Source organism: Tachysurus fulvidraco, chromosome 7 (genome assembly GCF_022655615.1).
Source record: "Tachysurus fulvidraco isolate hzauxx_2018 chromosome 7, HZAU_PFXX_2.0, whole genome shotgun sequence".
Classification (NCBI taxonomy): Eukaryota; Metazoa; Chordata; class Actinopteri; order Siluriformes; family Bagridae; genus Tachysurus; species Tachysurus fulvidraco.
Window position 1 is genome coordinate 929796 of NC_062524.1, and position 24219 is coordinate 954014.

The following is a 24219-nucleotide window of genomic DNA, read 5'->3' on the forward strand; positions in this document are numbered from 1 at the left end:
TGGTGTGGGAAACAGAAATACTTTCACTTCTGATTTCAGGTCCAAAGAACCGAATCCGTCTTTCATTAAAATACACAACGATGTCTCAAGGTAAACCTTCCCAATTTATACTTTATTTCTATAACTTAAGGGACTTACATCCTTCTATTGGGGATTGCATGTGTATGTGCTGTATTTATTGGATTCTCCTATTATTTATATTTAACTTCCTGTTCACTGTATACGGCCATTTTGTCTAGACTAAGCTGCCTACAAAAATAATGTTCTCTCACTAGGAAAGGCCAAGGATTTCCGTATACCCACTTAAAAAGCGTGACGATACGTAACATTATCATTTTGTGACAGAACTTTCATTAATAAATTCACCCCGTCTGTGTTGCAAACACAGACTGTGGTTGCGATTGCGAATCACTAACGTTTTTGTACCATTGGGGCTTCCATGGCCTGTGACCTGATCTGACGTCACCTACCAAGGAGGAAAATTAGTTGCTTGGTGGTGTTTTTGCGGCGCAAATTAGAAATTAACTAACTAATGTAAAAGAAGATCTGAAATGAAAGCAGACTTAAACTACACTCTGAGTGTTTTCGGAAGCCTGCGCCTAAAGCTACAGCAGCTTCGGGTGACATTTCACCCACAGCCCGAGTACAAATGTATTTGGAAACCTTTGTAAGCTACCAGTTCATTCAGTTCATATTATTCTGTAATGAAAGAGTGTTGGTGATAGAACTGAAGAAATGTTTATTGTTCACTCTTAAATATACATTGAAAATGGACAGCTGATAAAACCTGTGTTCCAGGTCCCATATTCATACAGTATAACATTTAAGGCTAAATGTAGCTCTTAAAGGTAAAGTTCACCCAAAAATGAAAATTGTGTCATTTTTCAAAATATCATCTTTTGTGTTAAACAGAAGAAAGAAACTCGTACAGTTTTGGAACAACTTGAGGGTGAGGAAATAACACAATTTTCATTTTTGGGTGAACTTTACCTTTAAGAGCTACATTTAGCCTTAAATGTTATATGAATATGGGACCTGGAGCACAGGTTTTATCAGCTGTCTGTCTTTTGTTGCTTATCATAAATTGGAATGTTGATAACACATATGCAGTCTTTAATAATGCTCTAAATTACATGTAGATGCATATTTTATGCATTAGTGAGTGTGGTGGTGTCTATGGGAATCACAGTATACTCACTACCAAAAACTAGACTACACCATTGTCGGTAGTGGTACAACTGTGCGTGACTCTAACCTATAACTAAAGAAAATATCTATATTTTTCTAAGCTAGCTCCTAGCTGAGCATTTAGAATGTGGGCATTTTACTTTAAAATGCTTTAAATATTTATTTATTTTTGGCAGCTAGTATGTACATATATAATGATTGATGTTTATGAAAGAAAAAAATTAATTTCCCCCACAGGTTTATTAAGACCTCGGAAATGGAGCAGCCTGCCCATAGATCGTCCTACAAGTGAGTATCAGTGACTGCACAGTATCCTGAGACAATATTGTACCTGCGGTTTATCATTCGATGAATGTCACGATACATTATATTAGACAGTTAATGTTTAACCAGAATTGCAAATAATAATATGTATATACATTTACACAATAGGATTAAGTGTAAAGTAATGAGGAAAATAAACAGAGACCAACACAATACAAATGACTATGAATAAAATTCCTTGTGCAAATGGAGAAGTATAAACACAAAGGGCTGCATTATACCGAATGAGGTATATAAATATATGCAATATAAAATATAATAGACACATACATTCATACATACCTTCTCTTTCTCTCTCTCACACACACACACACACACACACACACACACACACACACACACACACACACACACAAGAATAATTGTAAAGTGCAGTATGGAAGCCGGTTATTGTATGCTGCAGTTTTTTTATGTTTACATTAAGTATTAATTATTGCGAGGCCAAGTGAGAGCTGAGGCAAATATTCTATTCCTGAGTTCTTCTATAGGGTCTCCAGAGAGGAGTAAACAGTCAATGATTAGGGTGAGAGGTGTCTCTGATGATGCTTTTCACTCTTCTTAGGCAGTGTTTGTAGTGAATGTCTTTGGTGGAGCGTAGCTGAACACAAGTAATGTTTAGTTTTACTACCCATCTGAGGGCCTTCTGGTCTGATATAGAGCTGATACAGGGGGCTGTTAGCTTTTCTTAAGCACTATTCGGACAGGGCTAGTTTTACGTGGGGATGTGGAATAATGCAATTTTACCTCAGGACGTCTGTAATATTAATTGGCCAATTCGCACGGGACAAGACATCTCAGTAAAACTAGCAGAAGTGGGAGGGGTAACTCGCTTTATGCACCACAGTAACCTCCTTGTCGTCATGTGCGTATGACGTTGCCTCCTGTTTCAAGCGCCTCCATGCTTGCAAAACGTGCCAAAAACTACTTTTAAACAGGAAATGACGGAATTTTACCGTACATATTTACAGCAGGTCTATTCGGACGGGATTAGTATTACCTGAGGTAATTTTTCCGGACCTTTTTACAGAAGGTAAAAGTCACCGTAATCTTTACTGACATTGTCCGTAATGATTACCGAGATGGCGCATTCGGACGAGACTAAAATCACCGAGAAGCTCTGGTAATAATTACTTTACCCCCACGTCCCCACGTAGAACTAATCCCGTCCGAATAGTGCTTTAGTCTCCTAAGAAAGTAAAGCACTGTTGTGCTTTTTTTAAAATCATATTGCATTTACTGAGGGTCAGGAAAGGTCCTCAGAGATATGGACACAGAGAAACTTGAAGCTATATACATGCTCCAATTTTGCCCCATCAATATAGCTAGGAGTGTTTGCATGTGTGGACTAGAGGTCTTCCGTCTTCCATGGTCTAAAAAAAATGGACCCGACCCAAAGTGACCCGAAGCACTTTTTACCCGAACCCGACGTGCATATATATATTTTTTTAATAAAAACCCGACCCGAGACAAACCTGAAAAAATTTGACCCGAGTCCGACCCGACCCGACGGCAATTTTTTTTTAACCCGACTGGACCCGAATGTTGTATAACTCTACACTAAAGTAACCGCTACAAAGTGGATTAAAAATTGATTGACAGGTCTGTTTCAACGAAAATTAGCTTACCGCCAGACACACGATGTCGCAAGCGGTCTTGGCAATCAGAGGAGCGTTTGGAAAAGGACTCGAGTAAATGCACACACACGAGATACAGTAGTTCGGGTCTTCTCGGTTCCGTTCGGTAAAAATAAATTTATTTTAAATTACCTGAGACCCGATGTCGCTATTATTAGACCCGACCCTCGGGTCTCGGGTAGGGCCTCGGGTTTTCGGATCTAAGTAGACCTGTGAAGACCTCTAGTGTGGACCCTCCTAGTCCACCAGTGGTCCACAATCATCTTCTTGGTTTTCTGGGAGTTTGATGTTGAAGTGCAAGATTGATGTTAGTACACCTCATTTCCAGATGCTGAACCTTTTCCAAGTAGGCCGTCTGATTGTCATCTTCTGATCAGTCCTACCACCATAATGTAATCTGCCAATTTTATTATGTAGCTGGAGCCATGGTCAGGTATCAACACACAGCCATGTGGTACACCAGTGTTCAGAGCATGGGTGCAAAACTGAAATCAATGAATAGTGTTCTGACATCCTTAGTTGACTTGGTGGATCTGTAGGATATGGGTCAAGTGTTGGAGAAGTATGAGTGGTAGGTTGTTGGGTGGGGGCTCAGCTTTGATGGTTCTATGTTTCCACAATCAAAGTGAGGACAAAAGTTTTTCAGTTCATCTGGGAGGGTGGTTTTACTGGTGGGGTGCTGCTTGTTGGTTTGTATTCTGTTCAAATGTGTAGGGATTGTTCTTAAATTTGTTCTCAATCAGATTATCCCTGGATAAATTATAGGCTTCCCAATCACTAGATCTGAAAGCAGCATAATGTGCCTTCAGCGGGAGTCAGACTTCCTTGTTCAGTTATGGTTTCTGATCTTTATTGTTTTTTTTGGATTATTTTCATTGTTTTTTTTTTTTGGGGGCCTGTGTGAGGTCCAGTGTGGCCTGTGAAGCAAACACATTCCAGTCTGTGTTAATGAACCTGTGTTGTAGTGAAGAGTTTCCTCCTTCTAGCCACACTTTTACAATCCTTACTGTGGGCTTCTCACTTTTGATGAGGGGGTGACATTTGGGGAGTAGGAACAGGGAGAGGTGATTAGAATGTCCAACATGGAAGAGGGAGAGCTTTGTAGGCATCAGGGATGTTTGAATACACATGATCGAAGTGTTGTCTCCTCAAGAAGTCAAGTAGCATTTATTTTCATTTCACATGTATCTGATGCAGTACACAGTGAAATGAAACAACGTTCCTCCAGGACCATGGAGCTACACAAAACAACACAGAAATTGCACCTTGCACAACTTCTTTTACATTAATTTACAATAATGTAAAAGAAGTTGTGCAAGGTGCAATTTCTGAACCAGACAGTGAGGCAGTTGCTCAGAATGCTCTCAATGGTCCCTCTGTAGAACATGGTCATAATGGGGGGGAAGGAGAATGTCTTTCCTCAATCTTTACAGAAAGTATAGATGCTGCTGGGCATTCTTGCTGATGGAGCTGGTGTTGAGTGACCAGGTAAACACCAAAGAATTTGCTTCATTCAGTCAGAGACAGGTTGGTGGCTCTACAGCAGGCAGTTAGCTGTTGCACGTCCTCTCTGTATGCTGACTTTTCGTTCTTGCTGATGCATTTTATCGGCAAACTTGATGACGTGATTCCAGCTGTGCATTTCTACACATTCATGGATCAGCAAAGTAAACAGCAGTGGGCTGAGCATGTAGCCTTGAGGGGCCCCAGTGTGGTGGTGATGGAGATGCTGTTCCCAAACTAGACTGACTGAAGTCTCCCAGTCAGGATGTCCAGGATCCAGTTGCAGGAGGTGTTTAACCCTGGCAGGCTCAGATTCTCAATCAGGTGCTGAGGGATGATTGTATTGAATGCTGAACTGATGTCTATAAACAGCATTTGTATGTAAGCATCCTTACTGTCCAGGTACGTTGTGTTGGATTGCCACTGCTGGGCTCCTGAGCAAGGTTGAAAGTGACAGCAGGATCTTGATGTGCCTTATGATAAGCCTCTCAAAGCACTTCATTACAATGGGTGTGAGTCTGACAGGACAATAATCATTGAGGCAGGACACTGTAGGCTTCTTCAACACGGGGACTTTAGTGGTGGACTTTAGGTATGTCCATCCGACACTTTGTCAGGAATGTTGTCTGATGCAGCAGACTTTCATGTGTTAACTCTGTGTAGAGTTCTCCTCACATCAGCTGTGTTTAGACAGAGTACCTGGTCGCCACATTGTTCTGCACCTCATACCAAGCATAGAAGTCATTCAGCACATCTGGGAGGGAGTCACAGACCACTGTCACAGACGATGCTCTGCCACATGTGCTGGGTCTCACCGCTGTCACAGAAGTGGCTGTGGAATCTTTGGGTCTCTGAGCACTTTGCCTTTCTGATGAAGAGGTAAAGGACAAATGTCAAGTCACATTTATTTGCACAAACAGCACAGTTACTAGGACATTTGTCCTTCACCTCCTCATCAGAAAGGCAAAGTGTGGTTTGATATTCAGGAGTGTATGATGGCTGTATTAGGTTAGTGAACAGCTGAGCTGAAAATAACTTGGTAAATAATTATATAATAATATGCTAATAAGTAATATAATATTGCCCAATTTAGTGTTTTTCCTGAAATTCAAACAGGAATAATAAGATTAATAAATGGTCTTGTGAAAGGACTGTGTTTGATTAACTGTAACACTGTAGTCACATGATAAGCATTATCATCCATGTGTAGTCAAGAAGCTTTTATTGTCATTTCAACCATATATAGCTGTTACAGTACACAGTGTCAATGAGATAACGTTTCTCCAAGATCAGGGTGCTACATAAAACAAAGACAGGGATAAGGATCAGGACAAGACAGACAGGACAGTGGAGGACAATACAAACAAGGCAGACAAGACAGTGCAGGACAAGACAGACAAGACAGTGCAGACAAAAGGTTACAAGACAATACACAAAATACAAAAAAGACAGTACACAAAAGACAGTAAAAAAAAAAACAGTGCCGACCGACCAGTGTCAATAATGTATGTAAATATTGTAAGTTCAGACAATATTTCATGCAGTAATACTAGAATGAACACAGTTTCAAGTTCAAGTTTCTTTATTTGTCATTTCGCTACATGTTGAGACATGCAGTGGAACGAGATGTCGTGTCTCACAGGTCAAACAGTGCAACATCCATACAGACATTAAACATCAAAAAAAAAAGAAGCATAAAACTAAGCAATACAATTTAAATACACAAAATAATATACACTCAATATAGGTATGAAGACTCTACAATGCTTCCTTGATATTGTACACATGCAACAGGAGGCATTCAAGGTCAGCAGCTAGTAGCAGACTAGTGTAAGATGTGGTGTGCAACATGAGCATGTAAACATTTAAACATTTTTGATGTTCCAGTGTGCTAATGCTGAGGTGAGTGTGACTGGTGGCAGTCAGGTGGGTCACGTCACAGGAGGCCTGTGTATATTCAGGAGGTGGCAGTGGTGGTTTGAGTTCAGGGCTCTCACAGCTTGGGGGAAGAAACAATCTAGTGGAGCAGGCTCTGATGCTCCTGTACCTTCTTCCTGATTGTAGAAGCTGAAAGATATTGTAGGAGGGATGGGTGGGGTCCCCCGCCATGCTTTTGGCCCTGCTGAGGCATCGCTTCATGAAGATTTCCTTGATTGAGGGGAGAGGGGCGCCGATGATCTTTGCGGATGCATTCACTATCCACTGAAGGGTCTTTCAATCAGCTGCATTGCAGTTCCTGTGCCATACAGTGATGCAGTTCATCAACACACTCTCAATGGTTCCTCTGTAGAAGGTGGTGAGGATGTGTGGAGGGAGACATGCTCTCTTCAAGTGGCGGAGAAAGTGCAGTCGATGATGTGCCTTCTTGGAGAGTGACCGTGTGTTGGTGGACCAGGTGAGATTCTCAGTGATATGCACCCCCAGGTATTTTATACTGCCAACCCTCTCAACTGTTGTGTTATTGATGGTCATTGGACGGTGGAGTTTCTCCTGAAGTCCATCACAACTTCCTTTGTCTTTTCAACATTAAGGGACAGGTTATTTATTTCACACCATTTACCCAGCTGAGACACTTCCTCTCTGTATTGTTTCTTTGTTGTTGCTGATGAGACCGATCACAGTTGTGTCATCAGCAAACTTGACGATGCGATTGGAGCTGAACTTTGCAATGTAGTCGTGTGTCAGCAGCGTGAAGAGCAGTGGGCTGAGCACACAGCCTTGTGGTGCGCCTGTGCTCAGTATTGTAGTGCTTGATGTTTTTTGGCTGATACGCACTGACTGTGGTCTTCCAGTTAGAAAGTCCAGGATCCAATTACAGAGGTAGTGAGGCCCAGCAGTGAGGCTGAGGGCAATTGCATCATCTGTGGATCGGTTCTGGTGATATGCAAACTGGAGTGGATCAAGGGTGTTAGGGACACTGGTTGTTATGTTTTTCATGACTAGCCTCTCAAAGCACTTCATCACGATTGGAGTCAGTGCTATGGGATGGTAGTCATTCAAGCAGGACACAGGTGCTTTCTTTGGGGCCGGTATGATGGTCGTGGACTTGAGACATGTGGGGACAACTGCCTGGCTCAGTGAGGTGTTAAAGATATCCGTAAGGACATCAATCAACTGTGCCGCACAATCTCTCAGTACCCTGCCTGGTATACCATCGGGGCCCGCAGCCTTGTGTCGGTTAATCCTGGATTGGGTTTTCCTTACATCAGCTGGAGAGAGACAGAGCACCTGGTTGTTGGGCGATGTGGGCAGTTTTTGTGCAGATGTGTTATTCTGCATGTCAAACCGCGAGTGGAAAAGTTTCAGTGTGTCAGGGAGTGATGTGTCATTTTCACAGGCCTGTGGTGGAGGCTTGTAGTCCGTGATGGTCCGGATGGCTTTCCACAGGCTCTGTGTATCTTTACTGTCTGTAAAGTGGCTGTTGATTTTATCTGCATATGTCCGTTTCGCTTTTTTTGATGCCCCATGACAGATTGGCTCTTGCTGTTCTAAGAGGTGCATTATCTCCTGACCTGAAAGCTTCATCTCTGGTCTTTAGCAGCTCATGAACCTCTGCTGTCATCCACTGCTTTTGGTTTGCCCGTGTGGTGATAGTCTTGGTTAATGTGACGTCATCAATGCACTTTTTGATGTATGCACTCACGGTTTCAGTGTACTCCTGCAGATCTGTGCGGTTGTTGTAGGTGTCTGTCTCTCTGAACATATTCCAGTCCGTGCACTGAAAGCAGTCCTGGAGTTTTGAGGTGTCATCCTCTGGCCAGACTGTGATAAGTTTCTGAACCGGTTTTGTGCGTATCAGGAGTGGTCTGTATGTAGGGATTAGCATAACAGATATGTGATCTGAGAACACTATCTGCTGCAGTGTCTTGCGATCCGAGATGGTGCAGTTCCCAAACCAGACAGTGATGCAGCTGCTCAGGATGCTCTCAATGGTCCCTCTGTAGAACATGGTCAGGATGGGGGAAGGGACATGTGCCTTTCTCAGCCTTCGTAGGAAGTAGAGAAGCTGCTGGGCTTTCTTGGTGATTGAGCTGGTGTTGAGTGACCAGGTGAAGTTCTCTGCTAGATGAACACCAAAAAATTTGGTGCTCTTAACAATGTCTACAGATGATCCGTCGATGTTCAGTGGAGAGTGGTTGCTCTGTGAGAGTGGTTGCTCTGGTTGCTCTCTTCTGAAGTCAACAACCATCTCTTTAGTTTTATCCACATTCAGAGAAAGCTCTACACCAGGTAGTTAGATGTTGCACCTCCTCTCTGTATGCTAACTCATAGTTCATGCTGATGAGACCCACCACTGTCGTGTCATCGGCGAACTTGATGATATGGTTTGATCTGTGCATTGCTGCACAGTCGTGAGTCAGCAGAGTGAACAGCAGTGGACTGAGCATGCAGCCTTGAGGAGGTCCAGTGTTCAGTGTGGTGGTGCTAGAGATGCTGTTCCCGATCCGGACTGACTGAGGTCTCCCAGCCAGGAAGTCCAGGATCCAGTTGCAGAGGGAGGTGTTTAGTCCCAGCAGGCTCAGCTTCCCAATCAGGTGCTGAGGGATGATTGTGTTGAATGCTGAACTAAAGTCTATGGACAGCATTCATACATGTGTCTTGATTGTCTGCTTAGGGAAATGTTGAAGATGTCCGTAAAGACATCCGCTAGCTGTTCTGCACTTTCTCTGAGCATCCTGCCAGGAATGTTGCCTGGTCCAGCAGCCTTCCATGGGTTAACTCTGGATAGAGATCTCCTCACATCAGCCATGGATACCTGGTCGTCTGGGGGAGGGATCGTCTTCCTTACGTTGTTCTGTACCTTACGTTGTTCTGTACCTCGAACCGAGCACAAGTCGTTCAGCGCGTCTGGGAGGGAGGCATCGCTATCACAAGCAGGTGAAGCTGTCTTGTAGTTCGTGTATGTCCTGCCACATGCACCGGGTGTCCCCGCTGTCTTGGACATGGCTGTGGATTGTCTGGGCGTGTGCGCGCTTTGCCTCTCTGATGGCTCGGGACAGTTTGGCCTTTGCTGTTCTTAGAGCTGCCCTGTCCCCTGTTCTGAAGGCTAGGTCTCTAGTCCTCAGCAGAGCACACACATTAGCAGTCATCCACGGCTTCTCGTTGGAGCGTGTAGTGATGGTCACGTCATCAATGTACTTGCCGATGTAACTGGTCACTGCAAACGTGTACTTCTCCAAGTTGACAGAGTCACCATTGGTTGCAGCCTCCCTGAAGGTATTCCAGTCAGTGCACTCAAAGCAGTCCTGAAGAGCATAAGTGGCACCTGTTGGCCAGGTTTTCACCTGCTTCAGAACCGTTTTTTTAGCGTCTGACGAGTGGTCTGTATGCTGGAATTAGCATAACACTGATGTGGTTTGAGTAGCCGAGGTGGGGGCGGGGCTCCGCACGGTACATGCTGGGAATGTATGTGTAAACAAGATCCAGCGTGTTTTCACCTCTCATAGCAAAGTCCACATTTTGATGGAATTTAGGGAGCACTGACTTGAGATTTGCAATCTCCTGCTATGATAAACAGTCCATTGGGTGAACATTTTGTAGGTCACTAATAGCTCCATATAGCTCACTTAGCTCCTCTGTAGCATTGGTGCTAGGAGGAATGTAAACTCCGACAATGAAAACAGTGAATAAAAACTTAAAAAATTTTTTTAAATAGCACCATATTGAATCCGGAGAGGATTCTGCGTGCTACTGCCACGCCACCATCCACTTTCTTCCTCACTTTGTTCCATGCAACACAAAGAGTGTCTCAAAAAGAATAATTATTAAATCTAATGATGTGAGTGGGTATATTTCTTTTATTCGCTCCCAGAGTCCAAGTCACAACAATTAAATACATCAATCTCCATCCATCCATCCATCTTCAACCGCTTATCCGGGGCCGGGTCACGGGGCAGCAGTCTAAGCAGGGATGCCAAGACTTCCCTCTCCCTACACACTTCCTCCAGCTCTTCTGGGGGAATATCAGCGTGTCCTAGTTCTTCCCTGGGGCCTCCTCCCAGTTGGACATGCCCGGAACACATCCCCAGGGAGGCGTCCAGGAGGCATCCGAAACAGATGCCCGAGCTACCTCAGCAGAGTCCTCTCGATGTGGAGGAGCAGAGGCTCTACTCTGAGCTCCTCCCGAGTGACTGAGTTCCTCATCATATCTCTAAGGGAGTGCCCAGCCACCCTGTGGAGGAAACTCATTTTGGCCGCCTGTATCCGGGATCTTGTTCTTTCGGTCAGGACCCAAAGCTCATGACCACAGGTGAGGGTAGGAACATAGATCGACTGGTAAATAGAGAGCTTTGTCTTGCGGCTCAGCTCTTTCTTCACCACAACAGACCGGTATATCGACCACATCACTGCAGAAGATACACCGATCCTCCTGTCGATCTCCCGCTCCATCCTTCCCTCACTCATGTACAAGACCCCAAGATACTTATACTCCTCCACTTGAGGCAGGAGCTCTCCACCAACCTGAAGGGGGCAAGCCTCCCTTTTCCGGTTGAGAACCATGGCCTCAGATTTGGAGGTGCTGATTCTCATCCCCGCCGCTTCACACTCGGCTGCAAACCATCCCGGTGCACACTGAAGGTCCTGATTTGAAGAAGCCAACAGGACAACATCATCTGCAAAAAGCAGAGACGAAATCCTGTGGTCCCCAAACCGGACTCCCTCTGGCCCCAGACTGTGCCTAGAAATTCTGTCCATATAAATAATGAACAGGACCGGTGACAAAGTGCAGCACTGCAGAAGTCTGATGCACCAGGAACAAATCTGACTTACTGCTGGCAATGCAAACCAAACTCCTGCTCCGGTCATATAGGGACCGGACAGCCCTTAACAGAGGGCCCCGGACCCCATACTCCCAGAGCACCCCCCACAGGTCACCACGAGGGACACAGACAAAAGCCTTCTCCAGATCCACAAAGCACATGTGAACTGGTTGGGCAAACTCCCATGAACCCTCCAGCAACCTGGAGAGGGTATAGAGATGGTCTAGTGTTCCACGACCGTGACGAAACTTGCATTGTTCCTCCTGCATTCGAGGTTTGACTGTCGGCCGATTTCTCCTCTGCAGTACCCTGGCATAGACTTTTCCGGGGAGGCTGAGGAGTGTGATACCCCTGTAGTTGGAATACACCCTCCAGTCCCCCTTCTTAAACAGAGGGACCACCACCCCAGTCGGCCAGTCCAGAGGCATTGTCCCCAACCTCCACGCGATGTTGCAGAGGCATGTCAACCAAGACAGCTCGACAACATCCAGAGACTTGAGGTACTCAGGGCGGATCTCATCCACCCCTGGTGCCTTGCCACTGAGGAGCTTCTCAATTACCTCAGTGACCTCAGCTTGGGGGATCGACGAGTCCACAACTGAGCCCTTGGCCTCTGCTTCCTCAGTGGAAGACATGTCGGTGAGGTTGAGGAGAACCTCGAAGTACTCCTTCCACCGTCCGAGGATGTCCCCAGTCGAAGTCAGCAGATTCCCACTGTAAACAGTGTGGGCAGGGCACTGCTTCCCCCTCCTGAGGCGCCGGACTGTTTGCTAGAATTTCTTCAAGGCCAACCGATAGACCTTCTCCATGGCCTCACCGAACTCCTCCCATATCCAAGTTTTTGCCTCCGCAACCACCCGGGCTGAAGCTCGCTTGGCCCTCCGGTACCTATCAGCTGCCTCAGGAGTCCCCCGAGAGAGCCAGGCTTGATAGGACTCCTTCTTAAGGCATCCCTTACTTTTGGGGTCCATCACCAGGTTCGGGGATTGCCGCCATGACAGGCACCGGAGACCTTACAGCCACAGCTCCGAGCGGCCGTGTCGACAATGGAGGTGGAGAACATGGTCCACTCGGACTCAATGTCTCCAACCTCCCTTGGGATCTGGTTTTAAGCTCTGCCGGAGGTGGGAGTTGAAGATCTCTCTGACCGGAGACTCTGTCAAATGTTCCCAGCAGACCCTCACAGTACGTTTGGGTCTGCCAAGTCTGTCCAACTTCCTCTCCCGCCATCGGATCCAACTCACCACCAGGTGGTGATCAGTTGACAGCTCCGCCCCTCTTTTTACCCAAGTATCCGTTCCTCCCAATCATGCCCCTCAAGGTGTCATTGTCGCTGCCCATGTGAGCGTTGAAGTCTCCCAGTAGAACATCAGAGTCCCCGCTCGGAGCACTTTCCAGCACCCCTTCCAGAGACGCCAAGAAGGTTGGGTACTCTACACTGCCATTTGGCCCATAAGCACAAATAACAGTGAGAGACCTATCCCCGACCTGAAGGCCAAGGGAAACGACCCTCTCGTTCACCGGGGTGAACTCCAACACATGGTTGCTGAGCTGGGGGGATATGAGCAAGCCCACACCAGCCTGCCGTCTCCGCGGGCAACTCCAGAATAGTAGTTGGGTTCCAGAGCCTAAGCCGTGCGTAGAGACGAGCCCAACTATCTCTAGTCGGTATCTCTCAACCTGGTCGCTTTTTCGGGCTGAGCCCTGCTGGGCCTCGTGGGGTAAGACCCAGCAACCAGGCGCTCGCATACGAGCCCCAACCCCGGGCCTAGCTCCAGGGTGGGGTCTGGTTGCGCCATACCGGGCAACGTCACAGACCTTGGTATTAAGCTTCTCATAAGGGGTATTTGAACTGCTCTTTGTCTGGCCCATCACCCAGGACCTGTTTGCCTTGGGAGACACTACCAGGGGCAGAAAGCCCCAGACAACATAGTTTCTAGGATCATTCAGGCACGCAAACCCCTCCACCACAATAAGGTGGCGGTTCGAGGAGGGGTACATCAATCTCTGAAATGACAATTCTGTTTTATGTAAAATACATTATTTACCCCTGTATTTACCCCTGGTCTGTATTGATTATAGAGTTAAGTATTTTATGGAATGGAAAATTAATATTACATGTGTTTTTCCTTTTAAGAGTTGACATGTCCCATAAATTTATAAGCCTTTTACTGTCACTTTAAACATGTTCAATAGGGCGAATGTGCTTATTGTCCAATTTAATAGGACCATCTGTACACCTGCTCAGAACGTAAAAGAGAGGGCAAGATTTTGTCTAGAACTTAATTAAAGTTAATTATCATTATTCTTGTGTATTGAGTGTATGATTATTTATGATCTGACACCATGTTGTTTCAGACATTATTGTAAGAGGAAAAAGCAATAAGACATTTACAAAATCTTCTGATTGACATTCAGAGCAAAAGAATGAACCATGGTTCAGAAAACATCCAAACTGTTTGTAGCTGCCACTAGAGGCAACTCTCATTAATATATATATATATATATATATATATATATATATATATATATATATATATATATATATATATATATATATATATATATATTTTTTTTTTTTTTTTCAGTTTGTAATATATGCACCTGTTACGGGTCGCCGTGCCGTGAAGTCAAAGTGACCACTAGGGGATGAAACAAGCTTCATTTCATCTTTAAAGCATCAAATCCTCTAAAAACACGAAAAAACCTATTTACCTAGTAAAGTTTATACTCTCAATAATTTTTTAAGCCCACACACAAAGCATAATATGATTCACAGCCTTCATACTATTAGAAAATTTTTTTGGACAAAACTGACCTAGGTGGCGCTAGACCGGTTTTTCCCTTACCTTTAGACGCGTCCCTTTCTTCACTGGGGTAATATATTCCAACACAAATAATCCACAAAAATCCACACAGGTCCAAGGAATTGAAATCTGTAAGCCTTTTAATCTATTGCAGTTGCAATTTAATTTATTGCAGAGATAGACGGCTGGGAAGCCAATGATGTCATGACATCATTTTTGGGAACCCGCGTTTGACTGACAATTACTCCTTCCAATAGCAATGAAATGGGCCGGGACCTATACAGCTGTTTAGCCAATAAGCAGACGATTCCAATGATATACGACATGCCGTGTGTTCTCTGCCAGGATCTGCGTGAACAAGCTGCGCAGAAGAATTCTTGCGTAATCCCTGACCTTTTGTCCCTCTCACAGCTCAGGGTGTAAAGTTACAGGCCTGTTTTCACACCAGATTGATAGAGAGAGAGTCTCTGCTTATTTATGGCCTTTCAGACTGAGCCTGCAGCCTTTTAATTCAAAGTTATATAGTAAACAAGTACACAAAAACGCTGCACCAGACGACCATGTCCGTAGAAAAATATTTTTATTGAAGCCATTTTTGGGTCTTTTGACTTGAAATTTTTTTTTGGTGAAAGCCAAGAAATGTGGCTATGACCCTCAGTTGTTATTTGGTCCCTAACATGTTCCAGAAAAATAAGATTAATCAGTTTATCAGGTAAACAACCCAGGCGGAAATGAAAAATTCCATTCTAGCCTTTGTAACTTTGTGCCAGTAAGGCCTAGAAATCTGAAACTAGTTTCTGAAACTAGTGAATCTCTTCTTTCCAATGAGACCAGGCTCACCCCTGTGTGTCAAAGTATGTGGGAGCTGTACCACTTTTTGTTGGGTAGGTCATGTAGGCGAAAAACCTGCAAAAGGGGGGCCGACGCATAAAGGGGTTCATTTCAGCACACTAACACTTTAGCAGTTTAACCACAGATCAGAGATCATTGATATTTCTTGTCTTAATACTTTTTCAGTGTCTGAAGTGAGAATTGTGCTGCTGGGGGAAAATGTACAATTGACCAGCAGTGTGGGAAACATCATCCTGGGCAGATCTGCATTTAAGACTGAGGTTCTGCAGAGTGTAAGAGCCAGTGGTGATGTGGAGGGAAGATTCATCACCATCATAAACACACCTCATCTCTATAACCTATATCTCTCTCAGGAGGAAGTGATTAAGAGAGTAAAAGACTGCTTTTCTCTCGCTGATCCTGGACCTCATGTGTTTCTGTTAGTTCTTCAGTCAGAATTAATATCACATGAGCTACATGACAGAGTCAGAAGTGTATTAGAAACTTACAGCCCAAAGTCTAGCACACGGACAATAACGTTAACTATAGGTAAAGTCCATGAATTCATCAGTGAATGTGATGTGAGACACCACAGAATTGAGAGTCTATCTAAATTTGATCAACATGAGGTTCTTCAGCTTTTGGGGAAAATAGATGTAGTGGTGAAGGAGACTGGAGGAAGTGACCATCCAGAGAAAAAGCACACAGGAACACAGACAAGCTGTCAGGATCATTTAACTGGTAACACAACAGAGACAGATGGAGATACAATAATGGAAACACTGGAGGAGAATAAGGGTAAGTGTTGTTATAATCGGCTGTCATGTGACCATGTGATATTAAAGATTTAGTCAAACCTAAAATTAAAGATAAAGTATTTCAGTGTCTTTAGTGCACTCTACTGCATATTTTACTGCATCTTACCCAAAAAAAGGTCTTTAGTGAAATTAAACATTTGTCTGTACAATTCAATACATACAATAGAATGTCAATAAAAGTCTAATTTAAAACATTTCACCAAAATAAAATGGTTTAAATGTCATTCAAAAAACAAAAACAAAAAGTGGGTAAATGTTAGGGTTAGACTAGGTGTATGCATCTATATCCTGCAGGATTTAATAAAAAAGAGCATGAGTTTTCCAGCTGGAGTTTATTTGAAGGTTGCCTGTTGTAAGGAAAATTTCCATTTTAACTACAACTCAGAAAACACACATAAAGGTTGAACCTACCCCAGAACATTTGGTCATGGTTGTAGTTTGACATGTTTTTCTTATATTTTTTATTTTTTTATGAACAGTGGAACACTTCATTGCTAATATATATCTGCAGAAAATAAGTGGATCCTGGCAACTAAATAAACATTTCTTTAATGTTATATCATTTAGATATTAGACTTCTAAACAACTTCTTACTAAAATCCAAATTAAAACCATATAAACTGTAAAACTGCTGAAAATATTAATAGATTGCTTTTAAAGTCAACAAAATAACAGTTTCCTGAATTTGGGAAAGATGTTATTGTTTGAATCATAGCTTATATTAGTCTATATTAATATCTTATTTAATTCACTGACATCAGCTGAAACACTTGCCAGGAAGATCTACAGCACATCTAGTGTAATAGTCATACAGTTGAAAGTTAGAAAATTTATTCATTTTTTAAAACAATTTGTTTGTGAATTTGTGAATAAAAACACCTTCTTTTTCCAGCACAGTTTTTCTCAGTGTCTGAGCTGAGGTTCATTCTTTTGGGGAAAAGTGTCTCAGACACCAGCAGTGTGGGAAACCTCCTCCTGGGCAGATCTGTGTTTGAGACTGAACATCCTCTACATTCAGTACTTCAGTGTGAGAGAGTCAGAGGACTTGTGAAGGGAAGAAACATCACCATCATCAACGCACCTCATCTGTTTGACCAAACCTTCTCATATCATCAGCTCACACTGTGTATTAAAGAGTGTATGTGTCTATCGGCTCCTGGACCTCATGTCATAATACTCATTGTAGAGCCAGAAAGTTTCAGTGAAACAGACAAAAGACAAGCAGATAAAATTCTCTTATCTCTCGCTCTGAGGAGGCCCATAAATACACCATGGTGATAACTACAAAGAACATAGAAATCAGCAGCAGTGTTGATCCAGTGGAGGAGAGTGCCATACAGAAGATCATTGCTGAATGTAATTACAGACATTTAACCTTCAGTGGATGCACCCAGGCCGATCTTGTAGAGAAGGTGGAAGAGATGGTCAAGGAGAATAAAGGAAGTCTTTTCTATGAGATTTATGAAGATGCTGAGACTGCAATAGGCCAACATCAGTCTGAGCAAATCATAGACCAACTAGAACATGAAGTAACTGAAACTCTTGAAGAACATATTCAAACAGAAACAACAGGATGGTGGTTTCAAACACACAAAAAATCCAAACTTACAGAACTTAAAGAACTTGGAGTAAAGATAATAAAGAAGCAACACAGTGGTAAGTACAAATTATCCTATATTTTCCTTTATGAAAATATATATAAATTAAGAATAAATTATAATATATATACATACAGTTGCAATCAGAAATATTCAACCCAATCACCTCAAAAGACATTATAGTGATGTTGATAAAAGATAATGAAAATCAATGAAAAATAACAAAAAATATTTATTGACACATATGAGTTAGTTTGACAACAGAAGTTGACTTAACTTTAAAGTTTAAATGAAAATTGTAACTCTTGTAACACATGAGCATGTGCAGTATTATTCAAACCCCAGCTTCAGTACCTTGTGGAGTGTCCTTTATTTTTTATAACTTCTACCAAATGGTTTCGATAAGTGCTGACAAGCTTCTTACGCCTCTCAATTGGAATCTTTGCCCATTCTTCACATGCAAGTGAAGTCTGTAACTCAATGATGTTTGATGGCTTCCGTGCTTCAACTGCCTTCTTCAAATCCCACCAAAGATTTTCAATTGGATTTAAATCTGGTGACTGAGAAGGCCACTCCAGGACGCACCAGCATCTTTTCTCCAACCAAGCATTAGTTGATTTGGAGGTGTGCTTGGGATCATTGTCTTGCTGGAGGATCCAATGATCACCAAGGTTTAATTTGTCAACAGAAGGCATCAGGTTCTTCTTTAAAATGACCTGGAATTTCTGGGAATCAATGATGCCCGGTACACGATCAAGATTACCAGTTCCTGCCACAAACAAACAGCCCCATCAATCCCCATCAAACCACTTCATCAATGACCCACCTCCATGCTTGACCGTGGGGATGTTATTCTTTTGGTCATAAGCCTGACCTTTTGCACGCCAGATGTACCAGTGGTCCATAGGTCCATAAGTTTTAAACTTCCTTATAATGTTCCCAATGGTGTATCTTGGAATGTTAAATATTTTGGAAATCTTCTTATACCCAAGGCCCTTCAGATGTGATGAAATAATCTCCTCTCTCAGCTTTTGTGGAAGCTCCTTTGTCTTTCCCATGATTGCAACTCACCTTGAACACCTTCATTGAACACCTTCACAGCTGAAGCAAATCAAGGATCGATAAGAGTTCTCAAAGGCTTAATGATGTTTCAGCTCCACTTCAGGCCATAAAAACTGTCAGAAAGCTTTAAAAATAACTAGTATATAGGGGTTGAATAATTGTGACATGGCTTTCTTAACAAAATAAACTGTTACACACATATACTACATCATACATTTTCTGTGTTGATTTTATGCATCACTTAACTCTTAAAGAAGTCATCCAAAGCAGAATCCTGCATTTTGAAAAGATTTTTATTCATAAATCCTTAAAACTCTTTGGGGGTTGAATACTGCTGATTGCAACTGTGTGTGTGTGTGTGTGTGTGTGTGTGTGTGTGTGTGTGTGTGTGTGTGTGTGTGTGTGTGTGTGTGTGTGTGTGTGTGTGTATTAGGGGTGTGCAAAGCAGTCGGTATTTGTATCTGTATTTGTATTTGTTGAGTTGGTAAAAGTATTTGTATTTGTATTCGAGTAAAATTATAAAATAATCATAAAAATCCTTTTTTTTTGCGTAACACTTCTAATTTACGTCATAGTGTAAGTATTCTTTAATTATATTCATTATAATAATTATGGATATGCAATATTGGTTGATGTTTTTGAACATGTAACAAGGAACGTCATTGAAAAGAAAATAACATAACAGCCATTACCTCATCCATGGTTAAACTAACAACTAATAAAATACCATTGTGAACATTATGAACCCCACCACCACCCATCCTTGTTGGAGGATGCTGAACAGACAGAATAAAAACAAATAATACTTCAAAGAACTGTTCTTCTTCTGAAAGAACTTCTAATGCACAGAATTCCCTGAACTAAACTTTATCAACCCCTGACTGGGAGATCTGGCAGAACAAAAGTTGTATTCTATTTAATACTAAAAGATACAGCAATGCTATTGTCAACTGTCTGCCAAAAGAAAAAAGTTTTTTTTTTTTATTTATTATTTATTTTTTATGTTTTTAATTCTTTTTTTTATTTATTTTTTATGTTTTTAATTTTTTTAAATGTTTTATGTTAACCATAACTTGTGGTTATGGCTGGTGGAGGACCAAGAGATGGCTCAGCAGCAGCCACACGCTTTTCATCTTCTCAAGATGTAGCCTATAGCCTACTGCTGCCTGCGAAAGACAGAGTAACTTAAACGTACCATATAACTCCCACAAGTGCATACAATTCAACAGAACTACACAAGCATTGTTTATCCTTTTTAACTGAACGTTAACGTTACTCTGTAAACAGCCTATTGTCTAAATTACCGAGCTAAAAGAGCTACTGTACGTAAACAGAGCGAACGTAAGAGCACCCGACTGCAGACGTCAATAATGCAGCGTAATGAAATAATCTCCCGATCAAACTCCGCTTCCTGAAAGGTTTAAACTGCCTCCGGAACCCAGTTAAGGTACAAAAATCTATTGAACAAAAGTGATGCAGTGAAGTATTTTTTCGCTCAGCCGTTGCTGTGTGAGCAGCCTATGTCAGTCACCTCTTTTACCCCCCACCCCCCAACTCCTGTACGTCACTCACTCACTCATGCGGGCTGCACTGCGGTCTCATGAGAAAACGCAGCTTTTTGATATAAAGTTTTTCTTGTTCCCGAATACAAATATTTTTTTAAGTATTTGTTCGAAATAAGTGTTAGTAAGACACACGCTATTTGTGCCTAACCGTATTCGGGTTCGGCTCCACCCCTAGTGTGTATATATATTATAATGTATATCCTAAATTCATATATTTTTGCTGTACAGCTGCTTTGTGATAATATCAATTGTTAAAAAATAAAATAAATCTGAGTAGAAGTGTATATACAGTATGGTAACTTACTCACAGTAAACTTGCTAATTACTGCCTGTCCACACCCCAGGGTAATTAAACCAGGGTAATTAATTAATGATTTAAATGATCTGTTTTTTATTTTAGAATCAAAACAGACTCCACATTTGAAGCTAGTGCTGTTGGGCAAGGAAAACATAAAGGCCTCAGGATCTAAAACACCCTCAGTGACAGAAGTTTGTGGACTCCTGGTCACGCTGGTGGAGCTGCCTGCTCTATACAACACTAAACTCTCAGAACAGGAAGTGATGCGTCAGACTCTACACTGTGTCTCTGACTATAATCCAGGAGTTGATGCTTTCTTCGTCATTGTTCCTGAAGGTCTTCTCACTGATGAAGTTAAAGGAGAAATAGAGATGTTTAAGAGGATCTTCAGCTCCAGAGTTAATGATCACACCATATTCATCATCACCCAGAAGTCACAAAAGAAAGACTTAGATAAAGATCTTCAGGCTTTGATAAAGACATTTGGAGGACGATATATTTTATACAGCAGAAAAATAAATGCAGAAAATCTGCTCCCACATGTTAAAGACCTCCTTACATGATCAAACAACAACCGTCAGTATACGATGGCCATGTACGCTGAAGCCCAGGTCGAAGCACAGCTGACATACAAACGTCAAATTCACAATCTGGAAAAACAAATGACTGAACTCAAGAGAAACAGACCTCAAACACAAGGTAAGGTAACATGTTTACTGATTTAAAATAAGAGTTTATCTGTCTGACTGCTATTTTAAGTAGAAGGAAATGTTCTTATAAACACAGAAACACAAAATAAAGACAAAGTTCATGATATTATTGTCTAATAGCTCTAACATGTTTATGCCTATGAATTATTTTTAAGATCAGTGATTCTTCTTATTTGTACAGATTTGTCAAAAAGCTCTGACACACTCAGAATTGTGCTGTTGGGGAAGACTGGAGTTGGGAAGAGCGCAACAGGAAACACCATCCTGGGGAAAGACTTATTTAAAGAAATGCTGTCATTTCAGTCAGTAACCAGTGTGTGTCAGAAAGAGACAGCAGAGGTCAATGGGAGACAGATTACTGTGATCGACACTCCAGGACTGCTCGACACTTATATTGATAATGAAGAGATCAGGAAAGAGATTGTTAAATGTATCTCCATGGTATCACCTGGTCCTCATGTGTTCCTGCTGACACTGAAAATAGGACAACGCTTTACAGAGGAGGAAACAAAAGCAGTGGAAATCATTGAGAAGACTTTTGGTAAAACATCCAACATGTACACAATCATCCTCTTCACCAGTGGTGATAAACTTAAAGGAAGTCCATTTGAACAGTACATTGAAAAAGCTGGACCATTTTTAAACAGACTTTTGTTTGCATGTGGTAAAAGATACCATGTTCTCAACAACAATGATAAGTCCAGCAACACCCAGGTCCTGACTCTACTGGATAAAATCCACTCAATGGTGACGGTGAATGGAGGAAGCTGCTACACTAATGAGATGTTCCAGAAGGTTGAAGGAGCTCTAGAAGAAGAAAAAGAGAGAATCCTGAAAGAGAGAGAGGAGCAGATAGAGAGGGAGAAAGAAGAACTGAAGACCAAATATGAAGCTAAAATGGAGGAAATGAGAAGAGAAATGCAGAAACAAAAAGAAAGACAAGAGGCAGAAGAGAGACAAAAAGAGGAACAATTTAAACAGAGAGAGGAACAAATAATAAGAGAAATGATCGAAAGGGAACACAATCTGAGAGAAGATTTCTGGAAGAGAAGAGATGATGATGACTTGAAGATGAAGGAAAGGATACAAGAAATAAACAGAGAAAGAGAGGAGAACAGGAAACAGTGGGAGAGACAGAGAGAGGAAGATCAGAAACGGAGAGATCAGGAGGAGAAGGAAAGAAGGAGGAAGGAAGAAGAGTGGAAGGAGCATCAGAGAAAGGAGCAGGAGAGGTTTGAAAGAGAAAAAGAAGAGATGAAAAATAATAAAGAGGAAGAATTAAAGAAACTGCAGAAGGAGTATGAAGAGAAGGCAGCAGAGGAAGACAGGAAAATAAGGGATTTAGAGGAGAAAATAAAGAATGTAGAAGAAAGTAAAAAGAAGGAACTCCAAGATCTAAAGTTATCTCAACAACGAGAGAGAGAGCAGAGGATGATGAAGGAGGAGGAGAAGAGAAAAGATCAGCAGGAGAACTGGGAGAAAAGAATCGCTGCTATGGAGGAAAAGTGGCGTTTAGAGCAGATCAGGAAGGAGAAACGATATGAATGGGAAAGACAGAAAGAAAAGAAGAAAGATTTAAAAGAAAAGGAAAGAAAAGAGAAAGAAGAACAAGAAAGGAGAAGAATTGAGAATGAGGCAAATGAAAAGATAAGAATGATGGAAGAACAACTAAAGGTACAAAGAGAGGAAGATGAGAGAGAAAGAAAGAAAAAAGACGAAGAACACTAAAAGGAGATGGAAGAAAATCTACAGAAACAAAGGGAAGATTTCAGAAAAGAGAAAGAAGAACAAGAGAGAAAACACCAAGAGGAGAAGGAGAGAAATCTGTCATTCATTCGAGAGCAGCACAAGAAAGAGCTGGAGACTCTGAAGAGAGAGACTGAAGCAGCAGCTAGAAAACAAGCAGAGGAAGAATTTTCTGCTGAATTGATGCTAAAGTTAAAGAGGCTAAAGAAAAGGGCCGTGCAGAAGTAGAGGCAGAAAGAACAAGACTCGGCAGAAAAGTAGATGAATTTATAAATTACTTGTCTGGGGAAAAAGAAAAAAGAAAAAGGAATGAAAACTTGATTGAAATGTATTTCTGTAATTATTTGATTTCATTTCTGTATATTGGTAAACTTGCTGAGTGGAAAGTTAAATGTAAGTATAATTAACATAATTACATCAACATATGATCTATGTTCTTGCTGGTCCACTGGCTAGGATCCCCTGCTCTCACTGTACGGTCTGGGTTTGATTCCTGGCCACCGAGGGGTTAACTCTCAGTACCAGTCCCAAGCTCAGATAAAATGGAAGGGTGACATTAGGAAGGGCCTTCAGGGTAAAAGCAGTGCCGAATCAAATATGTGGATCAGACGACTCATTTCTGATCGTTTTCTTGCTTCATCTACGTTGGAATCTATTGTTAATCTCATTTAATTGTATATGTAAAATAAACTTTGATTTTTTTAATATAAATATCACATTAATCATAGATGCCCTGAAGTCCCTGAACTCATACTGAACTACCCCAACTTTGTCCACATAGTGTAGAAACCGTAGAAATACACACCAAGTTATGGAAAACCAACATTTAAGGTTTTTGTGTTTTGTAGTCCATCTTACTTTTACTGTTATAATTATAGCTTTTATCTTACAGTTAAAACTTACCAAGGTCTTCAGACTGGTTACTTATAAAATGGTGGTTTGGTCTTTATCTATGTAACAATTATACAGAAAAAATACCTGAATAAACAAATTACACACAAACAGTGGAATGCTTCAAGTCTTTATTAAGCACATTGTGTAATCACTCACATTGCAGGCTGGTTATAGTGAGTGAACCTGTAGATCTCCACTTAGCAGCAGGAACCTGCACCAAACGTATCAGCACCTGTCACAGCGCCAAGGCCCAGCTAATAAAATGTTTCCATGCGTGTACTTTTCACAAAAACTGTCACCTACGGAGCGCAACTACGACGTAGGGGACCGCGAGTTACTAGCCATGAAGGCGGCTTTCGAGAAGTGGCGGCACTGGTTTGAGGGCACGCAGCATCCTTTCACCATCCTCACCGATCACAAGAACCTCGAATCTTTACGCTCCGCTAAACGCATGAAAACACGCCATGCATGATGGGCCAT

At 42.0% G+C, this 24219-nt stretch overlaps 1 pseudogene; it reads left to right on the plus strand.

Annotated features, from left to right (window-relative positions):
• LOC113653772 lies at positions 1 to 24006 on the plus strand (annotated as a pseudogene).
• Positions 24007 to 24219: the final 213 nt, after the last annotated feature.